Raw genomic sequence first — 11,688 nt, 5'->3', positions numbered from 1 at the left:
AGTTTATTTTCAGCGTTTAACAAAAAAAATTGATTCGTATAGCTCAATTGTATCTTTTTAATTTTTCAACAGTGAGTTTAGTGACATTTGAAAATCAACTTGAAAACTATATTATAGACTTGTGTTTAGATGTTGAGACAAATAGAAATATTATGTATCCTTTAGTTTATTTATTGGTAAAACTTACATTGATCTTACCAATTGCAACAACGTCAGTTGAAAGAGTTGTTTCAACAATAGAATTTATAAAAGACAGGCTACGTAATTGAATGAGTGATGAGTGGATAAATAATTACTTGATGATATATATTGAAACGGATGTTTTTGACAGTGTTTCTATTGATATTATTATACAATGTTTTCAAAATATGAAAAATCATCGTGAACAATTATAGTCTTTTTGATATATTTTTATTTTAAAGTGTTAAATAAATTTATATTATTATTGATTTAGTGAATTCATAGAATTTTTGTGAAAAATTTGAAAATAAGAAAATAATAATTGAACCGCCGCCAACGTGTGTGTAACGTAACTTGTGAAAACTGTGAACAACTGCATTACCACCAAGGTTCAAAAGCAGGAACAGGAAAAAGGTTGCATGTTAATGATGTTACTTGTAAAACGAAGAGAAGAACAAACGAAGGAGAAGAAGAAGCCAATTTGAGGAAGCACATGGCCCTACATATCCAATAAGCGAGCATAATGATGTTTATAGTTGATTTCATGGTTGTTGCTTTTGGTTTATTAACTTTGTAAAAGCCAATTTGCTTTTCCATCCTCTTTTGAAAAACAAGAATGAAAACTGAAAGGTGGTCTGCATCTATATAAGATTACTTTTGCTTTCTTTTCCCAACGTTTTCCATGCATAGTCCTTTGTTATCAACAATTACTGCCTTTAATTTGATTGGTTCTACATATATAGCTTGTTTTTAGCATTAATTGTTTTAAAAAACAAAATTAATAACAACTAACTAGTCCTGTAAAACTTTGATTAAATGTATGTTTGATCTGATTTTTTTTAATTTATTTATCTCTTAAAAGTAAAAATCGAATCAAATAAAAATTTTGATAATTTCTTAAAAAATAATTTTTTAAAAAAAATAAAATTAAAAAAAATTTTAAGAAAAACTCCCTAGAGGAGTTTTCTCTCTTTTTTTTAAAAAACACACCTTTTGTTTAAGAGAATATTTTTTTGTTTCAAAAATATCCTCATCTATTAAAAATAATCTCAACATTATCTATTTTTATTTTTATATAATTTATTATTAATTATAAACTTTATGTTATATAAAAATATTTTTATATTTTCAAAATTTGACTTTAAATAAACAAAAAAATAAAGTTAATTTGTTTTCATTCTAAATAAAAACCTTCGTGATTAATAGAAAATTATTTATTAAATACTTTTTATATAATTTTAACTAAAATTAGAACTTATATAAGTTGCTTTCCCAAAAAGATTATCTATAAAATAAAGCTTATATAAATAAATTTATCATACATATTTAGTTTAATTTTAATAGTTATTATTTTTCATAAAAACTTTACAATAGTTTTTAAGTTAAAAAAAAACCAAACTAAACAGAGTTTAAAGACTGCTATAGAGAGGGGGTTGCTTAAATTTTAGAGTCACTATTTAGAAATATACGTCATGGAAACCATAAAATAGGAAGACTAAGGCTAGGTGAACGAAGTTATTATGAACAACATCGATTAAAATATGAAGAATGTTATTTTACTATATTCATGATAACCCGTAAAGGTAATAAATTACAAATTTATGGACATTTATTTCTTATGAATATTCAGACGATAACACACTTAACTATTTTCTTAAAACGTAACTTTATGAACTTGAAAGGTTTAGATTTCGTATGGAATGAAAGATAACACTTGTCTGAGAGAGGTTAGCCAATCAAGTTTTATAAATGAAGTTGCGGACTGATCCATTGATGAGTCCAGGAGCAGAATTGGAAAACAATGCAAATAAGGCTGAACATTCGTTTATCATAAGTATTTTACAGGGTGGCTAAAAGCTTTGTCCAAGGAAATTATGAAGGAAATATGGGCAGAAGTCTGGCGGATTATGACTACTTATTCAACTGAAACGCTCTAATCAAGTTGGCCTCCAGGTGCTCTTAAATCATTTTTACTGTAGAATGCTGGTCCTTCCTTGGGAGAACTGATAGTGTAGCAGAGAACATAAATCTGACAAACTTTGGATCCTGTCCTCTCTCATTGAGGGTACCCATCACAATAGCCATTGCTGATCACTAGAAAGGGTTTTATGGTTAAACAGGCTATGATGAAACTAGAGTCAGGGTAGGTAACTAAGGGGGTAACCTTCCAAAGTTCCAGCAAATTTATTATCTGATTATTCAAAACAGCATGCGGGCACCAGGTTGAAGGTGCATGCATCTTTAATATGTTCAAAAAAAAAAACTTTTCAAAAATACTAGTAGTATTATTCAAATAGTGTTTAAAAAAAAATAAAAAAGAGCTTATGGTAGTGTTTACAACAGTGTGGAATAACAGAAGGGATTTGATCAAGAAGCCAACCTCCTGGATTTTGCTGCAATGGAAATGGAAAATCTCATGTCCCTTCTTTGCTGTGGTTAATTTAAGGTTAACTCATTGCAACATTTTTTACCTTTGACTGCAAACAAAAAAATTAAAGCCATATTTGAAAATATGCAACCTTAGGTTAAGGTTGCACTTAGAAAAAGTGCAGCCTTAGTCAATGTATGGGAAAGTATGGCTGCACTTGTTTATGGGATTCAATAGACAATTAAAGTGCAATTGTATACTATATGATTTCAATCTTAAATCATATGATAGCATATAAAATGTATAGCTAAAAGGCATAAGATAGAGACATATATAACCTTTTAATATTTGATAGGAACACAAGTGGTGTTCAATTTTCTACCCACACAAATGTATGTATGGCAAAGATAATATAGAGATGAGTAGAGTGTTGATTCCATAAAGAATTGAATTAATCTTTATTGTTAACTACTAAAATTAACACACCTAAATAATTAAAATTAAAATTAAAGACTAGTAAACTAAAAACTAAAACTAATATATCAACAGAATTATTAACTTCTAGTGATTACCAGACTTAAGAGTATGAATCTCTCAATACTTCATCAGAATATTGTCTTTCTCTCTTAACTCAATTTAATGTATTGAGTTGCTAACCTAGAGTAATAAATTATTTACAAGTCTTTGTCGAATTTCTCATAAAAATACCTCTCCCAATTAATTTACTACATGTCTATGCAAATCATATTGTAGAAAGATTTATTCAGTTTGTGCTCTAATTTAAGCTACGTATGGCTTATAGGTGTATGTCTATCCTATATGCAAATCAAACCCCCTAATCAACTAAGTGCATTCGATCATACGCTATTTTATTCAAGATTTACCTAAATCTTTTTCATCAGGATTTAACCTAGGTTTCTAATTTAATTCAATTGGTGGCCAATCAATCAGAAGCATTAAGAACAGAATAAAATAAACAACTTAAATCTATCAAATATAATCAAAAGAAAGATAAATAATTTAGACTACATATTGAGTTTAATCATAATCTTAGATTAACAATTTAGTTCCCCATCAAGTCACACATCATCATTGAATAAAGCTTAAACATACAAATCAAACTAAGAAAATAACAAAAAGATAGAAAAGCCCAAGAATTATAGTTTTGATCTCCAAATCTCCTTGAATCCTTCGAATTCTTCTAACCTTCAATAACTTTGTGACTAAACTCTCAGCTATCAATCTGGTGTTTCGTTCTCTCTTTAAAAGTCTTTCGAAAGGTTATTTTTATAGGGCTCTGAAGTTAGGCCAAGTTGGGTGAAGGAAGAAGTCAATTTCAGCTGAGATTTCCTCTTCAGACTATGTGGATCATAGCCTTGCCTAATTAATTAACAAAAATCATAAATGCTCTAGGACTACTACAGTATGTCAACTTCAACAATAATTTTTAACCATCTTCCAAGCCAAACTAGGCAAAGTGGTAACATCAAAGTTGTAGCTTTTTCTCTTATCTTTCTACTGGTCAATAATCACCTCATTTGGAGCTCTCTAAAAAGAGTTATGGCCAAATTACCAAAACATGTGCATTGGAGATCTACACCTTGAAATCGCTTTTCTTCTTTCATTAAAATTCTTCTTTCGTCAAACACCTACAAAACCACAAATAAAATAGTAACAACCTATCTTAACCTCATTAACACCAAATTAAGTATAAAATTAATTGTGATTAGATTGACTCACCTAAAATAACCAATTTAAAATAATTAAATAAAACTTACTAATTTTTATGTATTACTATAAGAACTAAGCTAAATTATTATCAAAATTAAGCCCAAATAACTCGATACTATAGAGTTATCACACCCCAAACTTAATATTTTGTTAGTCCTCAAGCAAAACATAGAAAAGAACTTAACTTACAAAAATCAAATTTATTTAATGAAAAACAATATAAATATAGTACTACTACTGCTGGTGCTGCTGCTAATGATAAAGTGCACCAACTCAATGATTCCTTATAATTTCCTCAAAGGTATGTCTATCAATCATTAACCTAAGGAAAAATATAGGCCTCATTTAAATTCATGTTTCAATTCTAATGCAAGCACATTCTCAAATGAATTTTCATGTGTGTGTGCAGTCTTTTACCAATAATATCATTATATCCGAATGAGTTTATGACAACACAAATTTCAAAATTAGTGCTAAATTTCCATAGGTTTACTTTTCATCTCTCTCTCCACTAATATAAACCAATATAAAGTTAGGGATCAACAGAACTTTATAAAGCTTGTAATGTATGGCTAAGGTCAAGGTATGATAAAAGATAATAATGTGGCTCAAATCACCCTAAGCACATAATTATTCTAGAACCTACATATAGAGCTATATTTTCCTTCTCCAAGTGCACCTTTTCTTCCATATTTGAATTTTTTTTCTTTCAAAATTTTTTTTCACAATTTCTTAATTTCACAACCCCAAACTTATTTTCTTTGTATTATAGGTAGTGGGGTTACTTTTCATATTTTAAACTTCGTTTTTTTCTTCACATCGACATCACCTTTCCACCTTTTTCCACATTTACCTGAGTCTATATTTTCTAAAATAATATACATGCTTAGGAGTAAGGGTTGTAAAATTGAAAATTTTTATTTTAAAGCTAGGCTCAGTTATTATGTAGTTAAACAAAGAAAAGGGAATTTAGGCTCAAAAGAGGTGTACTAGGGATAAAAAAATAACAAAGTTGACTTTTTAGGCTCAAATGGTCCAAAGATGGCATAAATCATGTCCTTAATTCAGCATTGCGTAGGATTTCGCTTTCAGAGAAAATTAAGCAAATTCTAGAATTCATGACATGATCTAACATTTACATTAATATAAACCTTCTCTAGATATTCAGAATAATTCAAAGTAAAAGATACAGTGCTCAAAATTACGAAAATCACATCCTAACGATGATACTTAACAAAAGACTTTAGCATCTATCCAAACAACAACTTTATTACAACTAATTGTCATCATTGGATAGAGAAATCATCGAAAAAATTAACCCAACCTCACTCTAGATTCCTAAAATTCAAACAAGAAATAAATTCATTTACCAACTAATCTTAAATTATTTATAAATACACGTGCAAATAAAATTAAATATAACTTCCACAGAATATTCGTCACCAAAGAATATAATTCACCCCCCCCCCCAAACTTAAACTAAAAATTATCCTCAATGTTAGAAAAATAAAGGAAAAGTAAAGAATACTCCCCTATGGTTGAAAAAATCTAGAAAAGCTCTAATCCTCCTCATTGTCTTCATCATCCTCTGCATCATTGTCCTATTGTCTTTTGCCTCATTTGCACCCTTAGGAGGATTAGATGTCGATGGAAGAGTAGACATATCCATTCCCATAAAAGCACCATAAGCTCGAAACATGTGGTCCATATGTTGATTGCATTAGGTTTGATAAGTCATGTGTTGCTCAAATTGTTGCCCAAGATTCTCAATTAGGTGCTCAAGGTTCTCAATTCTCTAGGCCATTGACAATTGATGGTGTATTGGTCGGAGAGGTGGAGGATGATGTGTAGAAGAAGAACTACCCTTAATGGAAGTTTGAGATTGTTTGAGGATAAGATTAAGATCAGTTGCAAGTTTAGGGTGCAACAACTCCTTACTAGCATCCTAATGTACACCAACTTGTTTGCACATAGCTTTAATTAGAGAAGGGAATCATAAGCCTTCACACTTTGATTGTGCAATGTAAGTCATGGCTTTGTAAATTACATGGCCAATATCAATTGTGCATCTAGTCATGATTGAATAAATGAGGATGGCTCAAACTATTATGACATAAGTAGTATGTGTGGTAAAAAGTAATCTAAAAGCCACAAAATATAACCATATCTTAGAAGTTGGTTTCATCACAATCCTCTTGAATGAAATTGGTGCATTATTGAAAAATCGCCATTGAGCACCCTCCTCACAGAGTATACTAATAATATCATCCCAATTCTCATGCTCAGCCAAGTATTGATCATATCCATCGTTTTCAATATTAGGAGTTTCATAAAATTCATTGATGGCATGGCTCAAGAATGGAATTAATTTACCTCACACAAAAACAAAATCATTAGTAGCTTCTACAGCATTAGCGTAAAATTCTTTTACCATAGGGATACTTGCAGCTGCTTGGAAAGCACAAAATTTTTGCCAATGGTGGCCATCAATCATTGGTTGAATGTCAACTTGTTTAATCAACCTTAATCCAGTCCACCTTCAAGGATTGCAATTTCGTTTGCAAGAGAACTTGCATGTCTAGCCACAGTATCAGTTGATACAAATCTAGTATGATCAAACAAACCATTGAAATTTTGTCTTGATCGTTTAGGTGCCATTCTCAAATATCCTACAATGAATTCTCAACCAAAGAAAAGAAAAGTACCAACAAAACAAAATAGACCATCAACAATAGTAGCTCATATGTCTTCTCATCATAAAATAATGCCCATAGTATCAAGTAAAAATCCAACAATTAAAATATTTCTATACTACTAGGGAAATAAAAAAAATTAAAATCAAGAAACCTACCCATATTCCCAATTTCAACTTATGTTTGAAATTTAAAGCACAAATCTAAACAATCTACCATACCCATAAAATAATTACGCACAATGTCTCAAAAATCATCAATACTCATCATTAATTTCCAACAAAGTAAATAATGTGAAGTAAGTCAACAATATTACAAATAGAAAAAAAAAGAAAAAAAAAGAAAAAAGAAGCAAAAAACGAAAGAAAACTAGAAGAAATATTGAAACTTACTTGATATTTAGAGCATAGGTGTTGAAAATCAGTGTGGAAGGATATGATAGGTGTGGGCAATTGGTATGGAGAAACAAATATGAAAGGGAAATAATGGCAAGGGGAACAGTAGAGGAGAGACAGGAGGAATGGTTGAGAAGAGAATAGTGAAAAGTGCAAAAAATTGTACTAAAAGGGAAAGGTAGGTGAGCTGGAAGGATGAGGGGTCGTTAGTGGGTGCCCATTATTGGCAGCCCACATCAAGGGGGCCTCTGTCTATAGTTTTTTTAATGGGTTGCCAAAAACAAGCAGCGCACAAAAAAAAGAGAAGGGTCATTGCCTGAGTTTGGTAAATCCGCAAAGCCGTGGCCTTGCAATGTTGGTGCCGCAGCTTACCCCTTCTTTTTTTCTTTGGGCTGTCCAAAGTTGGTGGTCCAAAACATGAGGTCGCGTCCTCCCCTTGGTGGGTGCCTTAGCCTTCGTTGGTAAAAGTCGTGAGGCCACAGCCTCGCAATCAAGGTGTCGCAGCCAGCATCATGGGTCGTCGGTAGGCCGTAGCCTCTATTAGGAAAACAGCGGCTTACCCCCTCCCTCAATTTTTTTTGTTTTGTTTTGTTTTTTTTTTTTGCAATTTTTTTATAGAAGGCTTTACATGTTCTTGCAAAATAAAAGAAAATAGTAATAATTAATAATGGAATAAATAAAAATAATAAAAAAATAAATTAGAATGTTTGGGTTGCCTCCCAAGAAACGTTTGATTTATAGTTGTTGGCTTTACTTTCTCTGATTCAAATTGCATCGATAAGCATGATTGAGGACCTTTGATGATCTAAATGGCCACCCCAATAGTGTTTTAATCGTTGCCCATTTACTTTGAAGGTTGATTTATCATCAGTTACCTCCACTGTTTCATGAGGATATATTTTCATCACAATAAAAGGTCCAGACCAACGAGATTTCAATTTTTCACAAAATAATTTCAAACGAGAATTGTATAAGAGAACATGTTGAATAAGCTTAAAATTTTTGCTTATGATTTTCTGGTTGTGCCATCGTTTGGTTTTCTCTTTGTAGATTCTTGCACTCTTATAAGCTTCTTGACAAAATTCATCCATTTCATTAAGTTGGAAAAGATGCTTTTCTCCGACCACTTGAAGATCAAAATCAAGCTTTTTAATTGCCCAATGGGCCTTGCGTTCAAGCTCGACTGCAAGATAACATACTTTGCCAAACACCAATCTATAAGGAGACATCCCAATTGGAGTTTTATATACAGTTCTATATGCCTACAAAGCATCATCCAACTTTTTCAACCAATCTTTTCTGGAAGGACAAACAATTTTCTCTAAAATTCTTTTAATTTCTTGATTTGAAAATTCAGCTTGGCTACTCATTTGAGGATGATAAGTAGTGGTTATTTTGTATTTGACTCCATATTTAGCTAGGATTGCCTTACAATTTTTGTTGCAAAAGTGAATCCCTTCATCACTAATTAGGGCTATAGGAGTACCAAAATGTGTGAACATGTTCTTTTGTAAAAAATTTATCACTATCTTATAGTTGTTTCTTGGTAATGCAATAGCTTCAACCCATTTAGAGACGTAATCAACATCAACCAATATGTATTCATTATTGAAGGATGGAATGAATAGACCCATAAAATCAATTCCCCACACATAAAAAATTTTAACTTCCTAGATGTTGTTTATGGGCATCTCATGTCTCGTAGATATATTGTCCATTCTTTGACATCTATCATATCTTTCAACAAAATTATGAGTATCCTTGAAAAAAGAAAACCCGTAGAAACTTGATCGTTGAGCCTTTACAATAGTTCGTTTTCCTCTATAATGTCCTCCATAATCAAATGAATGGCAATGATGAAGAATATTTTCAAATTATTTTTCAGGAACACTTTCTAATGATTTGATCTCCACAATACTGGTAAAAAAAAGGCTGATCTCAGTAATTGATATCACACGAGAATTTCTTCTTTTGTTGAGAATTAAATTCTAGAGGGAAGAGTTTACTCACTAGATAATTCACAACATCAGCATATGTGGCAAATTTTCTACTTCTTTATATGAAACAATTGCTTATCAGGAAACGTCTCATTGATCATTGTTGAATGCCTAATACGCTCATTATTCTCCAATCTCGATAAATGATCTGCCACTCAATTTTGTGTACCTTTCCTATCTTCAATTTCCAAGTCAAATTCTTGTAGCAAAAGTACCCATCTTGTCAAGAGTGGTTTTTCATCTTTTTTCTCAATCAGTGTAAACAATAACTTTAGTACTAGCAAGATAGAAGCGAAATTTATCGAAAGCAAAAAAAATAGCAAGCAACTTTTTTTCGATTGTGGTATAATTTGCTTGAGCCTCATTCAATGTTTTGCTAGCATAATAAATAGGATACAAAATCTTTGTTTTTTGTTGGCGCAAAATTACGCCAATTGCATAATCACTAACATCACACATTAGTTCAAAAGGGAGATTCCAATTAGGACTAGTGATAATAGGAGCAGAAATTAATCTCTTTTTTAATTCCATAAAAGCATCATGGCAAGCATCATTAAAATTAAAAGGGGTATCATTTTCTAACAAATTACACAATGGTTTAGAAATTTTAGAAAAATCCCTAATAAATCTCTTATAAAATCCAGCATGCTTTAAAAAACTACGAATGCCCTTAACAGCGGTGGGAGGTGAAAGTTTTTTAATTTTTTAAATTTTTTTTATCTACTTCTAAACCTTTACTAGAGACTTGATGGCCTAAGACTATGCCTTCTTGCACCATAAAGAGACATTTTTCTCAATTTAAAACTAAATGAGTTTCTTCACATCTCTTAAGTACTCTAGAAAGATTAAATAGACAATCATCAAAATTATCCCCAAAAACTGAAAAATCATCCATAAATACTTTCAAACACTTTTCAACCATATCAGAAAAAATTGCATCATACATCTTTGAAAAGTAGTTAGAGCATTACAAAGTCCAAAAGACATTCTACGAAAAGCAAAAGTTCTATAAGGACAAGTAAATGTGGTTTTTCTTGGCCTTCAAGAGCAATAGCATTTTGATTATAACAAGAATAACCACCCAAAAAGCAATAAAAATCCTTACTTGCTAATCTATCAAGCATTTGATCAATAAAAGGTAGTGGAAAGTGATCTTTTCTAGTGGCTTTGTTTAATTTTCTATGGTCCATACTATCGTAACGTGCTGAATTCGGGAACCCGACCACTAGACGTGACGTACTTGGGGAGTCACCACTAATATTTTTTTAACCTAGGTGTGATTGGCCACCTAATAAATTTGTTCTGTTCAACGAAATCCTAAATTAATTTTAGGTCCATCGAAAGAATGATAACTGGTTTATGTGTTTTATTTAGAGTTGGGTTCGGGAGTACGGTTACGCACAGGGAAGGATTAGCGCCCCTGTGACGCCTGTTCCACGAACGGTACAATTTAATCATATATTATTCTAACCCATTAATTTTATTGTTATGTTCCTTAATTTGATTTATTTAATTCATTTTTTATTCTATTAACAAGTTAAAATGTTTTATTTGGTTTTATGAGTTCGAAGTACACGTGATGCAATTATGAAATACATGATACAAAATTGAGATAATGCCAAACGAAAACCTTTTATTGAGTGTACTTTCCGAATCCGCCCATCATGCTGGTGGGATCTACGAGTATTCTCTCACCTAGGAAAAATGCTCGATAAAATCACCTTCGCAAGTTTATTGAGTAGATTCCATCATCGGGGTAATCGTTTGCAGGTAAAAGTAACGTTTTCCTGAATGCAAATCCTAATACGAGCAAAAGCTTTTTTAGTAAAGATATTTTTCCGAACCCTCTGATCGTATGGGTGGGATCCGAAAGTATCTTTTCATCTGTGGAGTTTACTGAAGAAACTCAACTTCGCAAGCTTCCTCGAAAAGTCCCATCATTGGGGTTATGCTCGTATACAGAATATTTCTATATGCCATGACATTTAACGATGCAATCATGGTACATGATGCACTTAATTTCAATGTTTGTTTCTTGTCTTTCTCAAAACTTACTATCTTCCTTTGTGTATACTTATCATCAATAAATATTTTACATTTACGTCTTATTTATTTTTATTTCATTACGTATGTTATTACGTAAATACTTATGAGATTTTTCAAGATCATATTTTTATACCAAAGTTTTTTTTTAATTTTTTTAATTTTTTTATTGCTATTTTATTTTTTAATTTCATAATTATTATTTATTTATATGTATTTTATTCATTTTATATTGCTATGATTAACAAATTTATCGATCCCATTAATCTCCTATATTTTGA

This window comes from Theobroma umbraticum, unplaced genomic scaffold, assembly GCF_002168275.2.
Source record: "Theobroma umbraticum cultivar Fairchild unplaced genomic scaffold, ASM216827v3 scaffold_81.0, whole genome shotgun sequence".
Lineage (NCBI taxonomy): Eukaryota > Viridiplantae > Streptophyta > Magnoliopsida > Malvales > Malvaceae > Theobroma > Theobroma umbraticum.
This window is presented reverse-complemented; position numbering follows the sequence as displayed.